The sequence below is a fragment of the Ranitomeya variabilis genome, chromosome 2 (assembly GCF_051348905.1).
Source record: "Ranitomeya variabilis isolate aRanVar5 chromosome 2, aRanVar5.hap1, whole genome shotgun sequence".
In the NCBI taxonomy this organism is placed as follows: Eukaryota; Metazoa; Chordata; class Amphibia; order Anura; family Dendrobatidae; genus Ranitomeya; species Ranitomeya variabilis.
Window position 1 is genome coordinate 477,284,596 of NC_135233.1, and position 16,829 is coordinate 477,301,424.

At 46.5% G+C, this 16,829-nt stretch overlaps 1 long non-coding RNA gene across 1 annotated transcript; it reads left to right on the plus strand.

Annotated features, from left to right (window-relative positions):
* Positions 1 to 520: 520 nt before the first annotated feature.
* LOC143809629 (uncharacterized) lies at positions 521 to 13,471 on the plus strand. Its single transcript, XR_013222356.1, has 3 exons — positions 521 to 624; positions 12,114 to 12,245; positions 13,189 to 13,471. It is a non-coding gene; the product is annotated as an uncharacterized LOC143809629 (long non-coding RNA).
* The last annotated feature ends 3,358 nt before the right edge of the window (positions 13,472 to 16,829 follow it).

The window sequence follows — 16,829 nt, forward strand, 5'->3', positions numbered from 1 at the left end:
TAAAAACTGTGCTGTACTTTCATTGCAGGATTGGCTTGCGCTGCCATGGCAACATAAACTCATCTGCGATCACTTGATGCAGATGGGAGGTGTTCCATTGCGCTAGATGGTTCTGTGACTATGCGTATCAGATGGGATACACCCCCAGCACAGTGATGTTATGCACATTTGTTGCTATGAAAACTTGACGCCACGGTCCCTTCCTGGGCACGCTGCACTGCGCTTGCGAAGTTGTTGTCATGGCGACCTGACACCACGGACATTTCCATGGCATACTAATCTAAGATGACGCAGACTACTTCCGGTCGGCGCGGATTCCGAGGGCTGACAGGTATTTCCAGCCAGTGAAACAACTTATTGCTATGACAATCTGACGCCATGGATACTGCCGGAGCACGTGCACGGGGCCGCATGCACTCGTCGCCATGACGACATGACGTCACGGGCACTTCCTGGGCACACTGATCCAAGATGGCGCTGGTCACTTCCGGTCTGACAGGTGCTCTCAACTAGAGAAGTAATTTGAGCTTGGTCTCCTGTATAAATAGGTCCAATCCTTTGGGAAGCCTATGCACCCCTTCTGAAGAAGATAGAACATCAAAACGCGCATCAATGGGTACACTGGTATGTGACTACAGACAAGTGATTTATATTTGCTCCTGGTATTTCCACTCTGCATTGACATTGGTGTATTTGACTATCTGGACTTATGTTGTGCACATTGTTTCCCTGTTTTCCTTTGAAAGCTGCTCTATATTTCAAATGATTTTACTATATGATAACTATTCTTGCTATTTCCTCACCTTCAGATGAAAACGGATATAATTAATATATAATTTATACAGTATTGTGCCAATATATGGATTTATCTATTTTCCATTGTGCAGGATCATCTGTTCCATATATTATGCATTTCTAGACCTAATTTAATTCGGATGCACTATGCACTTTATTTAATCTCCATATTTTACTTCAGATTACTTATATGATCACTATGATCACTATTGGATGTACTACACCATGTACTACTTTACTATAGTTACAGAGTTACCAGATGTGTACTTTAGACTGTCTGTAGGAGGATGTACGTTACCCTGTATTATTCCATCCAGTTTACAGATTTAGGGCCCCTTTCCACTTGCGAGAGAAAAAATGGTCCGATTAACGGACCGAAAAAACGGAGGAAAATCGTGCGAGTGTCATGTGAGTGTCATGCAATTTTTTTATCGCAACATCCGTATGACATCCGTACTGCTGTCCGATTTTTACGCACCGGTGTCCTTTGAAAAGCCGGCAAATCAGTGCTGTGTACAGTAAAATCACACTGACAGGTTAAAATAGAATAGATATATACACATAGAATGTGTATATATGCATATATATATGTCAGTGAGACATCTATATATGTATATTTATATTTAATGCAGCGCTAGATAGCATAAAAGCCGCTAATTCAATTGCCGGCTTTTGCTCTCTCCTTCACAAACCCGACAGGATATGAGACATGGTTTACATACAGTAAACCATCTCATATCCCTTTTTATTTTGCATATTCCACACTTCTAATGTTAGTGGTGTGTATGTGCAAAATTTGGCCGCTGTAGCTGCTAAAATAAAAGGTTAAATGGCGGAAAAAATTGGCGTGGGCTCCCGCGCAATTTTCTCCGCCAGAGTGGTAAAGCCAGTGACTGAGGGCAGATATTAATAGCCTAGAGAGGGTCCATGGTTATTGGCCCCCCCTGGCTACAAACATCTGCCCCCAGCCACCCCAGAAAAGGCACATCTGGAAGATGCGCCTATTCTGGCACTTGGCCACTCTTCCCACTCCCGTGTAGTGGTGGGATATGGCGTAATGAAGGGTTAATGTCACCTTGCTATTGTAAGGTGACATTAAGCCAGATTAATAATGGAGAGGCATCAATTATGACACCTATCCATTATTAATCCAATTGTATGAAAGGGTTAAAAAAACACACACACATTATTAAAAAGTATTTTAATGAAATAAACACACAGGTTCTTGTAATATTTTATTGCTCTCTCAATCCACCTGAAGACCCTCGCTTGGAAAAATAATAAACCAACAATATACATACCTTCCGTAGATCTGTGACCTCCCACGATGTAAATCCATCTGAAGGGGTTAAAATATTTTACAGGCAGGAGCTCTGCTATAATGCAGCTGTGCTCGTGCCTGTAAAACCCAGGGAATGAAGGTAATGCAGGTCTATGACCTATAGTTACCTTCAGTCACGGTGATGCGCCCTCTGCTGGATGTCCTTATGAACTGCAGCCTGGGAACTTTTTCCCACGCTCGACGTCATATGAGGACATCCAGCAGGGGGCGCCTCACCGCGACTGAAGGTAACTATAGGTCATTGACCTACATTACCTTCATTCCCCGGGGTTTACAGGCACGAGCACAGCTGCATTATAGCAGAGCTCCTGCCTGTAAAATATTTTAACCCCTTCAGATGGATTTACATCGTGGGAGGTCACAGATCTACGGAAGGTATGTATATTGTTGGTTTATTATTTTGCCAAGCGAGGGTCTTCAGGTGGATTGAGAGAGCAATAAAATATTACAACAACCTGTGTGTTTATTTCATTAAAATACTTTTTAATAATGTGTGTGTTTTTTTAACCCTTTCATACAATTGGATTAATAATGGATAGGTGTCATAATTGACGCCAATCCATTATTAATCTGGCTTAATGTCACCTTACAATAGCAAGGTGACATTAACCCTTCATTACCCCATATCCCACCGCTATACGGGAGTGGGAAGAGAGTGGCCAAGTGCCAGAATAGGCGCATCTTCCAGATGTGCCTTTTCTGGGGTGGCTGGGGGCAGATGTTTGTAGCCAGGGGGGGCCAATAACCATGGACCCTCTCTAGGCTATTAATATCTGCCCTCAGTCACTGGCTTTACCACTCTGGCAGAGAAAATTGCGCGGGAGCCCACGCCAATTTTTTCTGCCATTTAACCCTTTATTTTAGCAGCTACAGCGGCCAAATTTTGCACATACACACTACTAACATTAGTAGTGTGGAATATGCAAAAAAAAAGGGATATGAGATGGTTTACTGTATGTAAACCATGTCTCATATCCTGTCGGGTTTGTGAAAGAGAGAGCAAAAGTCGTCAATTGAATTAGCGGCTTTTATGCTATCTAGCGCTGCATTAAATATAAATATACATATATAGATGTCTCACTGACATATATATATATATGTATATATACCTATTCTATGTGTATATATCTACTCTATTCTAACCTGTCAGTGTGATTTTACTGTACACCGCGCTGAATTGCCGGCTTTTCAAAGGACACCGGTGCGTAAAAATCGGACAGAACTCGCATGGTGCGAGTGCTGTGCGATTTTTTTTCTCGCACCCATTGACTTGCATTGGCGAGTCTTGTCCGAGAATCGCAGCAATACGCAGCATGCTGCGATTTTTTTCTCAGCCGATCCAGATTTTTCTCAGTCCGATTTCGGCTGAGAAAAAAATCGCAAATGAAAAGACACCTATTAACTAACATTGGTCCGAGTGCAATCCGATTTTTTATCGGATTGCACTCGTCCGTTTTCCTCACAAGTGGAAAGGGGCCCTTACCCTCACGTCCAGTGTTTGCTTTTTCCATCACTTGTGTGGCTAGGTTGCATTTCCAATTTTTTTATGTTTTTCTAATCATTTATTTCAATAAAATTACTTTTATATTGTGAAAATTAGCATTGGAGGATTTTGTCTGTTCTTACATTTGTTTTGTCTTTCTGGATGTAAGTTATGTTTAAAGGAAGTGAGAGGGGAGCGCCCGTTGATTGGCTGCACGGCTCACGTGAGATAGTATCATGTGAGACCTGGCACCAATAATGCTGACACAATGCCGGCAAGGTGAAATATATTAATTGAGAAGGGGATATCTGAGTGGTGGACAACCCCTTTACGGGTGCACTCACATCGACATACAGTGAAAGAAATAACTATTTGATCCCTTGCTGATTCTATAAGTTTACCCACTGACAAAGACATGAACAGGATATAATTTTAAGAGTAGGTTTATTTTAACATTGAGAGAAAGAATATCACAAATAAAATCTAGAAAATCACATTGTTTAAATTATGTAAATGTATTTGCATTTTGTAGAGAGATATTTGATTCCTCTGGCAAACAAGATTTGATACTTGGTGACAAAACCCTTGCTGGAAAGCACAGCAGTCAGACGTTTTTTGTAGTTGATGGTGAGGTTTGCGCAGACGTCAGGAGGAATTTTGGTCCACTCCTCTTTGCAGATCATCTCTAAATCATAAAGATTTTGAGGCTGTCGCTTGGAAACTCGGAGCTTCCACTCCCTCCATAAGTTTTCTGTGGGACTAAGGCCTGGAGACTGGCTATGCCACTCCATGACCTTAACCCCTTCATGACCCGGGGTATTTTCGTTTTCGTTTTTCGCTCCCCTCCTTCCCAGAGCCATAACTCTTTTATTTTTCCGTCAATATGGCCATGTGAGGGCTTATTTTTTGCAGGACAAGCTGTATTTTGAATAACATTATTGGTTTTAGCATGTCATGTACTAGGAAACGGGGGAAAAAATTCCAACTGCGGTGAAATTGCAAAAAAAGTGCAATCCCACACTTGTTTTTTGTTTGGCTTTTTTGCTAGGTTCACTAAATGCTAAAACTGACCTGCCATTAAGATTGTCCAGGTCATTGGAAGTTCATAGACACCAAACATGTCAAGGTTCTTATTTATCTAAGTGGTGAAACAAAAGATACAAAGTTTGCTAAAAAAAAAAAAGTTTGCGCCATTTTCCGATTCCTGTAGCGTCTCTATTTTTCGTGATCTTGGGTTGTGTGAGGGCTTACTTTTTGTATGCCGAGCTAACGTTTTTAATTATACTATTTTGGTGCAGATACGTTCTTTTGATTGCCCGTTATTGCATTTTAATGCAATGTCGCAGCGCCCAAAAAAACCGTAATTCTGGCGTTTCTATTTTTCTAATTTTTTTCTCGCAACGCCATTTAGCGATCAGGTTAATCCTTTTTTTTATTGATTGGGCGATTCTGAACTCGGCGATACCAAATATGTGTATATTTGATTTTTTTATTGTTTTATTTTGAAGGGGCGAAAGGGGGGTGATTTAAACTTTTATATTTTTTTTTCATTTTTTCCATATTTTTTTTAAAACATTTTTTTTTACTTTTGCCGTGCTGCAATAGTCTCCATGGGAGTCTAGAAGCTGCCACAACTCGATCGGCTCTGCTACATAGGAGCGAAGCTCAGATTGCTCCTACACTGTGTGCAGAATTATTAGGCAAGTTGTATTTTAGAGGATTATTTTTATTATTGATCAACAACTATGTTCTCAATCAACCCAAAAGACTCATAAATATCAAAGCTTAATATTTTTGGAAGTTGGGGTGTTTTTTTTTAGATTTGGCTATCTTAGGAGGATATCTGTTTGTGCAGGTAACTATTACTGCGCAGAATTATTAGGCAACTTAATAAAAACCAAATATATTCCCATCGCACTTGTTTATTTTCACCAGGTAAACCATCATAACTGCACAAAATTTAGAAATAAACATTTCTGACATGCAAAAACAAAACCCCCCAAGATTAGTGCCCAATATAGCCACCTTTCTTTATGATGACACTCAGCAGCCTTCCATCCATAGATTCTGTCAGTTGCTTGATCTGTTTACGACCAACATTGCGTGCAGCAGCCACCACAGCCTCCCAGACACTGTTCCGAGAGGTGGACTGTTTTCCCTCCCTGTAGATCTCACATTTTATGAGGGACCACAGGTTCTCTATGGGGTTCAGATCAGGTGAACAAGGGGGCCATGTCATTATTTTCTTCTTTGAGACCTTTACTGGCCAGCCACGCTGTGGAGTAGTTGGAGGCATGTGATGGAGCATTGTCCTGCATGAAAATTATGTTTTTCTTGAACTATACCGACTTCTTCCTGTACCACTGCTCGAAAAAGTTGTCTTCCAGAAACTGTCAGTAGGTCTGGGAGTTGAGCTTCACTCCATCCTCAACCCGAAAAGGTCCCACAAGTTCATCTTTGACGATACCAGCCCATACCAGTACCCCACCTCCACTTTGCTGGCGTCTGAGTCGGAGTGGAGCTCTCTGCCCTTTACTGATCCAGCCTCTGGCCCATCCATCTGACCCATCAAGAGTCACTCTCATTTCATCAGTCCATAAAACCTTTGAAAAGTCAGTCTTAAGATATTTCTTGGCCCAGTCTTGACGTTTTATCTTATGTTTCTTGTTCAAAGGTGGTCGTTTTTCAGCCTTCCTTACCTCGGCCATGTCCCTGAGTATCGCACACCTTGTGCTTTTTGTTACTCCAGTAACGTTGCAGCTCTGAAATATGGCAAAACTGGTGGCAAATGGCATCTTGGCAGCTTCACGCTTGATTTTCCTCAATTCATGGACAGTTATTTTGCGCCTTTTTTGCCCAACACGCTTCTTGCAACCCTGTTGGCTATTTGCCATGAAACACTTGATTGTTCGGTGATCATGCTTCAAAAGTTTGGCAATTTCAAGACTGCTGCATCCCTCTGCAAGACATGTCACAATTTTGGACTTTTCAGAGCCCGTCAAATCTCTCTTCTGACCCATTTTGCCAAAGGAAAGGAAGTTGCCTAATAATTAAGCACACCTTACATAGGGTTTTGATGCCATTAGACAACACCCCTCCTGATTACAGAGATGCACATCACCTGATTTACTTAATTGGTAGTTGGCTCTCAAGCCTGAACAGCTTGGAGTTGGACAACATGTATAAAAAGTATCATGTGATCAACATACAACTTGACGAATAATTCTGCACACAGTGTATGTAGCTGAATTACTGCATTGTTATGAGCGCCGACCACAGTGTGGCGCTCATAGAAATCCGGCATCAACAACCATAGAGGTCTCAAGGAGTCCTATGGTTGTCATGCCGACGCAACGCTGACCCCCGATCATGTGATGGGGGTCAGCGATGCGCTCATTTCCGTCCCGATGGCCGGAAGCGGTAGTTAAATGCCGCTGTCAGCGTTTGACACCGGCATTTAACTAGTTAATAGCAGCGGGTGAATCGCGATTCAACTCGCCGCTATTGCGGGCACATGTCAGCTGTTCAAAACAGCTGACATGTCCCAGCTTTGATGCGGGCTCACCGCCGGAGCCCGCATCAAAGCAGGGGATCTGACCTCAGAAGTACTATCCCACCCGAGGTCAGAAAGGGGTTAATGTGCTTCTTTTTGAGCCACTCCTTTGTTGCCTTGGCTGTATGTTTTGGGTCACTGTCATGCTGGAAGACCCAGTGTGATCAGCAGTGCTAAATGTGTGTGGTTGGGGCATGGATATGGGTGTGACTAGTTGTGAAATGGGTGTAGTCAGAGGCGTGGCCTAAAATTTGCTGCTGCGCGCATAGCCTGCCACAGACTTTGTCACTCTTTGCCTTCTTCAAAAGTTGGGAGGTATGCACATATAATATAATGTCCCCACACACCCACATAGAATATAATGTCCGCAAAGGACCCACATATGATATGTATTTCACAAACCCACATATAATATATTGTCCACACAGCACCACATGTAATATAATGTCCCCCACAGACCCACATATAATATAATGTCCCCACAGACCCACATACAGGGGTGGGATTCAGCCGGTACGACCCGGTACGGGGCAGCCGTTTACTAAAATTTCTATCTGCCAGCGTTCCGGTAATTGAAAATGGTTGCCACGCCCCCGGGGCCATAGCAACTGACAGCAGGCACGTGACGGGCTGCCGCTCCGGGGTCGCATGCCTACAGCAGGCAGCGCACGGCTCTGTCCCCTCCCGCTGCCAACCGTTCCAACCAATGCGCCAGAGCCCGCGCCGGGTGATGACGTAACAGACGTCAGTGCTTGGACCCACAACAGCTGCGCAGCGGAGCCTGCAAGGGCCGGGGTCCGGACCCTGCCGAGGATGCAGCCGCTGACTGTACGAGCGGCGAGGCCTTGATCTACCGCAAGGAACGGGGGCTTCACACCTTTCGGGCCGCAGCTGTCACCGGGCGGAGAAGACCCTGAGCGGAGCGTCCCCTGGTAATGATGGTGATGGCAGCAGATCTGTCACTAGTTACCTCTCCTGTCCTGCAGCTGTGCCGATCACTGTCCGCATCATGTAAGATGGCTGCCTGTGCTCCTCTCCACACTGTGTGCAGGATCTGGCCTTCATGCTCTACTGTTCTCTGGTAGCAGCCATTCCATTCTAGGGAGAAACTGATGGTAGTTTTCTTCATTGGGGTTAGTGACAGGAAGTGGAGAAATGTCAGTGCCCCCAGTTACAGACCTCCGTATGTGCAGGTGTCTAGCGGACCTGTATATTGATGTTGTGTAGATAGACTGACGAGTGTACGTATCTGGTTATACCGGTGGTTGCAGTTGTTGTTCTCCGCCGTATGGATGATGCTTTTGCCTCGCTGCAGGCTAATGATGGTTGTGCTTGGTGATACGGTGTATACAATGCATCCATGATAATCATCTGTCGTTCGGGTAATATGTGATGTGCAGCTACACTGCCCGCACTCCGCAAGCTGCAATGCACGGGGGCGTCTGCCATCTTCCTATAATAAGGCTCTGATCACATGGTGCGCCGACATTCCCGGCGTCTGTTCTGTCTTAGGGACCAATAAATGGAATACGTGATCTGCTGCATCCTTCGTGCTCATTGTTGACAGAGTGGCCCCAGTGATCATGATTGGGTCTGGTTTTTTTTAGAACAGAAAAAAGTCCTTAAGAAACCAAATCCAAACAAACCCCATAACTATCAATGAGGCCTCTCTCGTCTCCACTGGCATACCTGATACAGCGGATCACTTATTCTGTTTGTTCCTTAAACAGAACAGTCAGATGGAGTGTCCGAACATCAATGTGAACAGAACTTTAAAGGGTTAAACTCAACAATCCAAGTTATTAGCCAGTCCTCAGGAGAACAGCATTCAGCTTTCTGCATCAGTCCCATAGCCAATGTGTGGAGGGGTGGCATGCATGGGTCGCCACCACGCCATTCTGTCGGGGCATGTCACAGCCACCTTCTCAGGTTCAGTGAGAGTCCCAGGGGCCGGACCCCCCCGGTCAGCAAGTTATCACCTATTCTGTGGGTGTAATAGATGTATGGAAATTATTAGCAGCTTTTACATTGTGGCATGCCCATCCTAACAGCATGAATTCCCACTCTATCCATGGTCGTGTTCACTGCAGGTTGTATTTCACTTTTGTAACGTCCCTTTGCTTAGGTTGGAATTGAGAAGAAATCCATAACTTATTGCAGATTTTTACATCATGTTCAATAAGTCCTAAAATCTATGCAAATTATTTCCTCCAATAAAATTGAGATTTCAAACAGACATTAAAGGGATTTTCCACTTCCTTAATTTACCTCTCATACTATGGCCAGGTTTTTGCCAATCACCCTGAGAGGTTTTTTTTACTCTCCAGACTCCCAGAGTCTGGAGAATCGTGCCACTGGGCGTGGCTTATTAGTATGGGCGGGGTTATTGAAAATGGGCGTGGCCAAAATTCCGGCCGCCGCGACTTAGAGGACCTGTTGTTAAAAATTTGAATCCCACCCCTGCCCACATAGAATATACTGTCCCCACAGACCCACATAGAATATACTGTCCCCACAGACCCACATATAATATAATATCCCCACATATAATATAATGTCCCCACAGACCCACATAGATTATAATGTCCCCACAGACCCACATATAATATATTGTCCACACAGCACCACATATAATATAATGTCCCCCACACACCCATATAGAATATAATGTCCGCAAAGGACCCACATATGATATGTATTTCACAGACCCACATATAATATATTGTCCACACAGCACCACATGTAATATAATGTTCCCACAGACCCACATAGAATATAATGTCCACACAGACCCACATGATAAAATATCCCCACAGACCCACATAGATTATAATGTCCCCACAGACCCACATATAATATAATGTCCCCACAGACCCACATATAATATATTGTCCACACAGCACCACATATAATATAATGTCCACACAGCACCACATATAATATATTGTCCACACAGCACCACATATAATATATTGTCCACACAGCACCACATATAATATATTGTCCACACAGCACCACATATAATATAATGTCCACACAGCACCACATATAATATAATGTCCACACAGCACCACATATAATATATTGTCCACACAGCACCACATATAATATATTGTCCACACAGCACCACATATAATATAATGTCCCCCACAGACCCACATAGAATATAATGTCCAAACAGACCCACATATGATAAAATATCCCCTCAGACCCACATAGATTATAATGTCCCCACAGACCCACATATAATATAATGTTCCCACAGACCCACATATAATATATTGTCCGCACAGCACCACATGTAATATAATGTTCCCACAGACCCATATAGAATATAATGTCCAAACAGACCCACATATGATAAAATATCCCGACAGACCCACATAGATTATAATGTCCCCACAGACCTACATGTAATATAATGTCCCCCACAGACCCACATATAATATAATGTCCCCACAGACCCACATAGAATATACTGTCCCCACAGACCCACATATAATATAATATCCCCACATATAATATAATGTCCCCACAGACCCACATAGATTATAATGTCCCCACAGACCCACATATAATATAATGTCCCCACACACCCACATATATTATAGTATCCCCACAGACCCATATAATATAATGTCCCTCCCAGTTAGTGGACAAATAACATAGGAAAAAAATAAAATATTTTATGCTCCCCCTACTCCAGGCTGCGGGTGCACCGTCACGTCTCAGTCGACTCTGGCCAGTGCAGTAATGTCATAACTCTGCCTGACGTCCCCTGCATGACACCGACCTCTAAGGCTTCTTTCACACTTCCGTTGTTCATCGACCGTCACAATGCGTTGTTGTGACGTATCGATGGATGTCACGACAATAAAGAAAAACGGATCCAACGCATCCAGTTTCTTGACGGATCCGTCGAATGAGGAAGTGCCTGAATTCTGGAGAGAGAGAGAGATATTTTTGCCTGACTTGAAAATCCTTCCAGGCATGCTCAGAGTGAAAAAACGGGATACGTCGTTGGATTCAATTATAGCCGATGACGAGCAGCGCAGGACCCGTCACGGAGCGATTTTCCGACGTGCAGAAAAAACGTTCCTCTGAACGTTTTCTCCGCACGACGGACTGATATTTTCTGACGGATCCAGTGCACGACGGATGAAACGGATGGCCACCCGTCACAATCCGTCGCTAATGCAAGTCTATTGGAAAAAACAGGATCCTGCAGAAAAATTTGCAGGATCCTGTTTTTTCAAAACTCAACGGATTTCGATGGGAGGAAAAAGACGGAAGTGTGAAAGAGGCCTTACGGCCAGAAGTAGCCTGTGTCCTGCTGAGGTAACAAGCAGAGCGCCTGATCTTCTGTCCTGGGCGGTGCTGACACAGCAGGGAGGTACTGACGGCCGGGGGCGGGCAGAGAGCGGTGTCGGGGGCGGGCAGAGAGCGGTGTCAGGGACCGCCTGCGTCACGGCCATTCCTGTGCCGGAGGGAGGAGCCTGGTGGTGGCTCTGGCGCACAACAGTTGGTGAGTTTGTTTATTTTTTTTCCAATTGCGCCCTCTACAGCCCGGTGTTTACACGGGAACATGTAATGTACTGCTTTATGCTGCTCGCACCCGCGCTCCTTCTACTGGAGGCTGCCAGTAACCGTCATGTCGCCTTAGTACCAGGATGTCCATAGTTAAAGAGTTTATCATGTGCACAATAGCAGTAATTCTGGGGCTCATCCTGTGTTGTGGATATTAGGGGTGGTTGTTTTATCAGAGAGAAGCCTCTAAATAAATATTTATTCCAGATTATAAAACATATTACAATATCTTCAATGCAGTGAACATAATGCATTTCTATAAGAGATATTGCTGTGCTCGTCCTGGGCTTCTATCGTCTCTTATGACATCAGCACCTCTTTATGACATCATCTTGTTCTCCCTTATTCCATAGCTCCCTCCGCCATTCGCACCAGTTGCAGCCGATCACTGGAGCAGAGCAGTCGTCTCACTGGTAGATGTGTCCAAACAAGACCAGCATTTTCTCCAGGCCACAGATGGAAGAATGGGATTTACTAAGTGACAGGTAAGGATGTATGTGTATTGTGTGTCTTTGACACATATATTTATATATATATATATATATATATATACATGTACTTATAAGTGGTTTATGTGTTTATGCAGTGTATTTAAAGGTGACTATGACGCTCTCGGGGTCCAGACGTGTGACTGTGCAAAATTTTGTGGCTGTAGCTGCGACGGTGCAGATGCCAATCCCGGACATACACACATATATACATACACACACACATACACACATACACATTCAGCTTTATATATTAGATACATCGTACATGTACTTATAAGTGGTTTATGTGTTTATACAGTGTATTTAGAGGTGAGTATGTATGAGTGCAGTGTATATCAAGGGATGTGTGAATATGCAGATATGTGTGAACAGGGTCTATAAAGTCTATATCCATCTGTAAGTAGCGTATATTTGGTCGGTTTGTGTATATACAGAATATATAGGTGCGGGGCATAACAATACCAATGTATGCAATGTATGTGCATTTGTCAGTATAGTGTATATATGGTGTATAGACATTATGTGTAATGTATAGCTTTATTCCAGTAGCTCTTATGCTCCCTCTAGTGGTGGCTGCAGGTAGTAATCATGTAATCTTTTATATCACTGTATACGGTATATAGCAGAATCTTATCTATACATCAGATAAAACGAGCTCTCAATACTATTAGTACCAGAATCAGCTATATATATATTTAGTGTACGGTACATACATTTTGTCATTAATGATATAGTGATTGTGCCATAGTTATATTTAGTGGGAAAGAGTTTAATCGAGAGTTACCTCTAAATAAATATTTATTCCAGATTATAAAACATATTACAATGTTTTCAATGCAGTGAAAATAATGAATTGCTGCTGCAGGAGATATTGCTGTGCTCGTCCTGGGCTTCTATCGTCTCTTATGACATCATCGCGTTCTCCCTGATTACATAGTTCCATCTTCCAATCGCACCAGTTGCAGCCGATCACTGGAGCAGAGCAGTCGTCTCACCGGCAGATGTGTCCTTCCCTTCGCTGCCAAACAAGACCAGCATTTTCCTCAGGCCATAGATGGAAGATTGTGATTTACTAAGTGACGGATAAGTACCAAAGACCCGTTTCCGTATTTCTCCCCTCCACTGTCTTCCCTGTGGCGTAACTTTCTAGGATCCCAGTACAATGGCAGCAGTATTGCAGGATATAAGGATTGCAGCAGGTGTCACCCCTTGCCCGGGATAATAATTATAGTGCTTTGGAACAAAGCACTATACTGTTATTCCACCGTGGTAAACTTCTTCTTATTCTTATTATTCAGTCCGCACGTAATGCGGCCCGAACCGCTAAACTCACAGACTCCAGTGAGGTGTCATTTCGAAGCCAGCGTTCCTGAGAGGTGTGCTAAGTATTTTTCGTGCCGATCGGATTTGTAGTTTTTGCGCAATTTGTGTTTGAAAAAAGTCTTTCAATGCGTTTCAATAGGGAAATTGTCCCATACGTTTATAATGGGCTGGTTTCTGAGGCAATTTCTAAAAATAACTGCCACCTGGCTGATTAGCTCATTGATATGCGCAGTCAGACACAGTTACTATGCCAACGCCTATGAAGTCTACATCAGCTCACCAGGTCACAAGTTTTGTCAGATAATATCAGCTCTTAAAGTGACAGTACAGCACAATTCCAAACCACTATCCTTAGTCTTATGATTATTAGACTGTGGCCCGATTCTAACTCATCGGGTATTCTAGAATATGCATGTCCACGTAGTATATTGCACAGCCACGCAGTATACAGTGCAGAGCCGCGCAGTACACAGCGCAGAGCCGCGCAGTACACAGCGCAGAGCCGCGCAGTACACAGCGCAGAGCCGCGCAGTACACAGCGCAGAGCCGCGCAGTACAAAGCGCAGAGTCGCGCAGTATAAAGCGCAGAGCCGCGCAGTACACAGCGCAGAGCCGCGCAGTACACAGCGCAGAGCCACGCAGTACACAGCGCAGAGCCACGCAGTATAAAGCGCAGAGCCGCGCAGTACAAAGCGCAGAGTCGCGCAGTATAAAGCGCAGAGCCGCGCAGTACACAGCGCAGAGCCGCGCAGTACACAGCGCAGAGCCGCGCAGTACACAGCGCAGAGCCGCGCAGTACAAAGCGCAGAGTCGCGCAGTATAAAGCGCAGAGCCGCGCAGTACACAGCGCAGAGCCGCGCAGTATACAGTGCAGAGCCGCGCAGTACACAGCGCAGAGCCGCGCAGTACAAAGCGCAGAGTCGCGCAGTATAAAGCGCAGAGCCGCGCAGTACACAGCGCAGAGCCGCGCAGTACACAGCGCAGAGCCACGCAGTATACAGTGCAGAGCCGCGCAGTACACAGCGCAGAGCCGCGCAGTACAAAGCGCAGAGTCGCGCAGTATAAAGCGCAGAGCCACGCAGTACACAGCGCAGAGCCACGCAGTATACAGTGCAGAGCCGCGCAGTACAAAGCGCAGAGTCGCGCAGTATAAAGCGCAGAGCCGTGCAGTACACAGCGCAGAGCCGCGCAGTACACAGCGCAGAGCCGCGCAGTACACAGCGCAGAGCCGCGCAGTACACAGCGCAGAGCCGCGCAGTACAAAGCGCAGAGTCGCGCAGTATAAAGCGCAGAGCCCCGCAGTACACAGCGCAGAGCCACGCAGTATACAGGGCAGAGCCGCGCAGTACACAGCGCAGAGCCGCGCAGTACACAGCGCAGAGCCGCGCAGTACAAAGCGCAGAGTCGCGCAGTATAAAGCGCAGAGCCGCGCAGTACACAGCGCAGAGCCGCGCAGTACACAGCGCAGAGCCGCGCAGTACACAGCGCAGAGTCGCGCAGTATAAAGCGCAGAGCCGCGCAGTACACAGCGCAGAGTCGCGCAGTATAAAGCGCAGAGCCGCGCAGTACACAGCGCAGAGCCGCGCAGTACACAGCGCAGAGCCGCGCAGTACACAGCGCAGAGCTGCGCAGTACACAGCGCAGAGTCGCGCAGTATAAAGCGCAGAGCCGCGCAGTACACAGCGCAGAGCCGCGCAGTACACAGCGCAGAGCCACGCAGTATACAGCGCAGAGCCGCGCAGTACACAGCGCAGAGCCGCGCAGTACACAGCGCAGAGCCGCGCAGTACACAGCGCAGAGCCGCGCAGTACACAGCGCAGAGCCGCGCAGTACACAGCGCAGAGCCGCGCAGTACACAGCGCAGAGCCGCGCAGTACAAAGCGCAGAGTCGCGCAGTACAAAGCGCAGAGCCGCGCAGTACACAGCGCAGAGCCGCGCAGTACACAGCGCAGAGCCGCGCAGTACACAGCGCAGAGCCGCGCAGTACACAGCGCAGAGCCGCGCAGTACACAGCGCAGAGCCGCGCAGTACACAGCGCAGAGCCGCGCAGTACACAGCGCAGAGCCGCGCAGTACAAAGCGCAGAGCCGCGCAGTATAAAGTGCAGAGCCGCGCAGTACACAGCGCAGAGCCGCGCAGTACACAGCGCAGAGCCGCGCAGTATAAAGCGGAGAGCCGCGCAGTACACAGCGCAGAGCCGCGCAGTACACAGCGCAGAGCCGCGCAGTACACAGCGCAGAGCCGCGCAGAGCCGCGCAGTACACAGCGCAGAGCCGCGCAGTATACAGCGCAGAGCCGCGCAGTACACAGCGCAGAGCCGCCCAGTATACAGCGCAGAGCCGCGCAGTATACAGCGCAGAGCCGCGCAGTACACAGCGTAGAGCCACGCAGTATACAGCGCAGAGCCGCGCAGTATACAGCGCAGAGCCGCGTAGTATACAGCGCAGAGCCCCGCAGTATACAGTGCAGAGCCCCGCAGTATACAGCGCAGAGCCGTGCAGTACACAGTGCAGAGCCGCGCAGTACACAGCGCAGAGCCGCGCAGTATACAGCGCAGACACACGCAGTACACAGCACGGACACGCGCAGTACACAGCGCAGAGCCGCGCAGTACACAGCGCAGAGCCGCGCAGTATACAGCGAAGAGCCACGCAGTATATAGCGCAGAGCCGCGCAGTACAAAGCGCAGAGCCGCGCAGTATACAGCGCAGAGCCGCGTAGTATACAGCGCAGAGCCGCGTAGTATACAGCGCAGAGCCACGCAGTATACAGCGCAGAGCCACGCAGTATACAGCGCAGAGCCACGTAGTTATACTGCCCAGTCACGTAGTATATTGTCCAGTCACATAGTATACTGCATATCCCTGTTAAAAAAAAAAAAAAGAATTAAAATAAAAAAGTTACATACTCACCTCCTGGACCGGCCGGTATCTGATGGTTGTTGCACCTCCTAGAGCGGCCGGTACACGATGCTTGTTGCACCTGGAGTGGCCGGTACCCGATGCTTGTTGCGCGCTCCGGTCCCAAGAGTGCATTGCGGTCTCATGAGATGATGACGTAGCGGTGTTGTGAGACAGAAAGACGGAAGTGCCCTTAGACAATTATATAGTAGATTACCCCGCTCACCAAATCGGACCCCGAGGGGCCCGGCTCACCAAATCGGACCCAGAGTGACCCCGCCCACCAAATCGGACCCAGAGTGACCCCGCCCACCAAATCGGACCCAGAGTGGCTCCGCCCACCAAATCGAACCCAG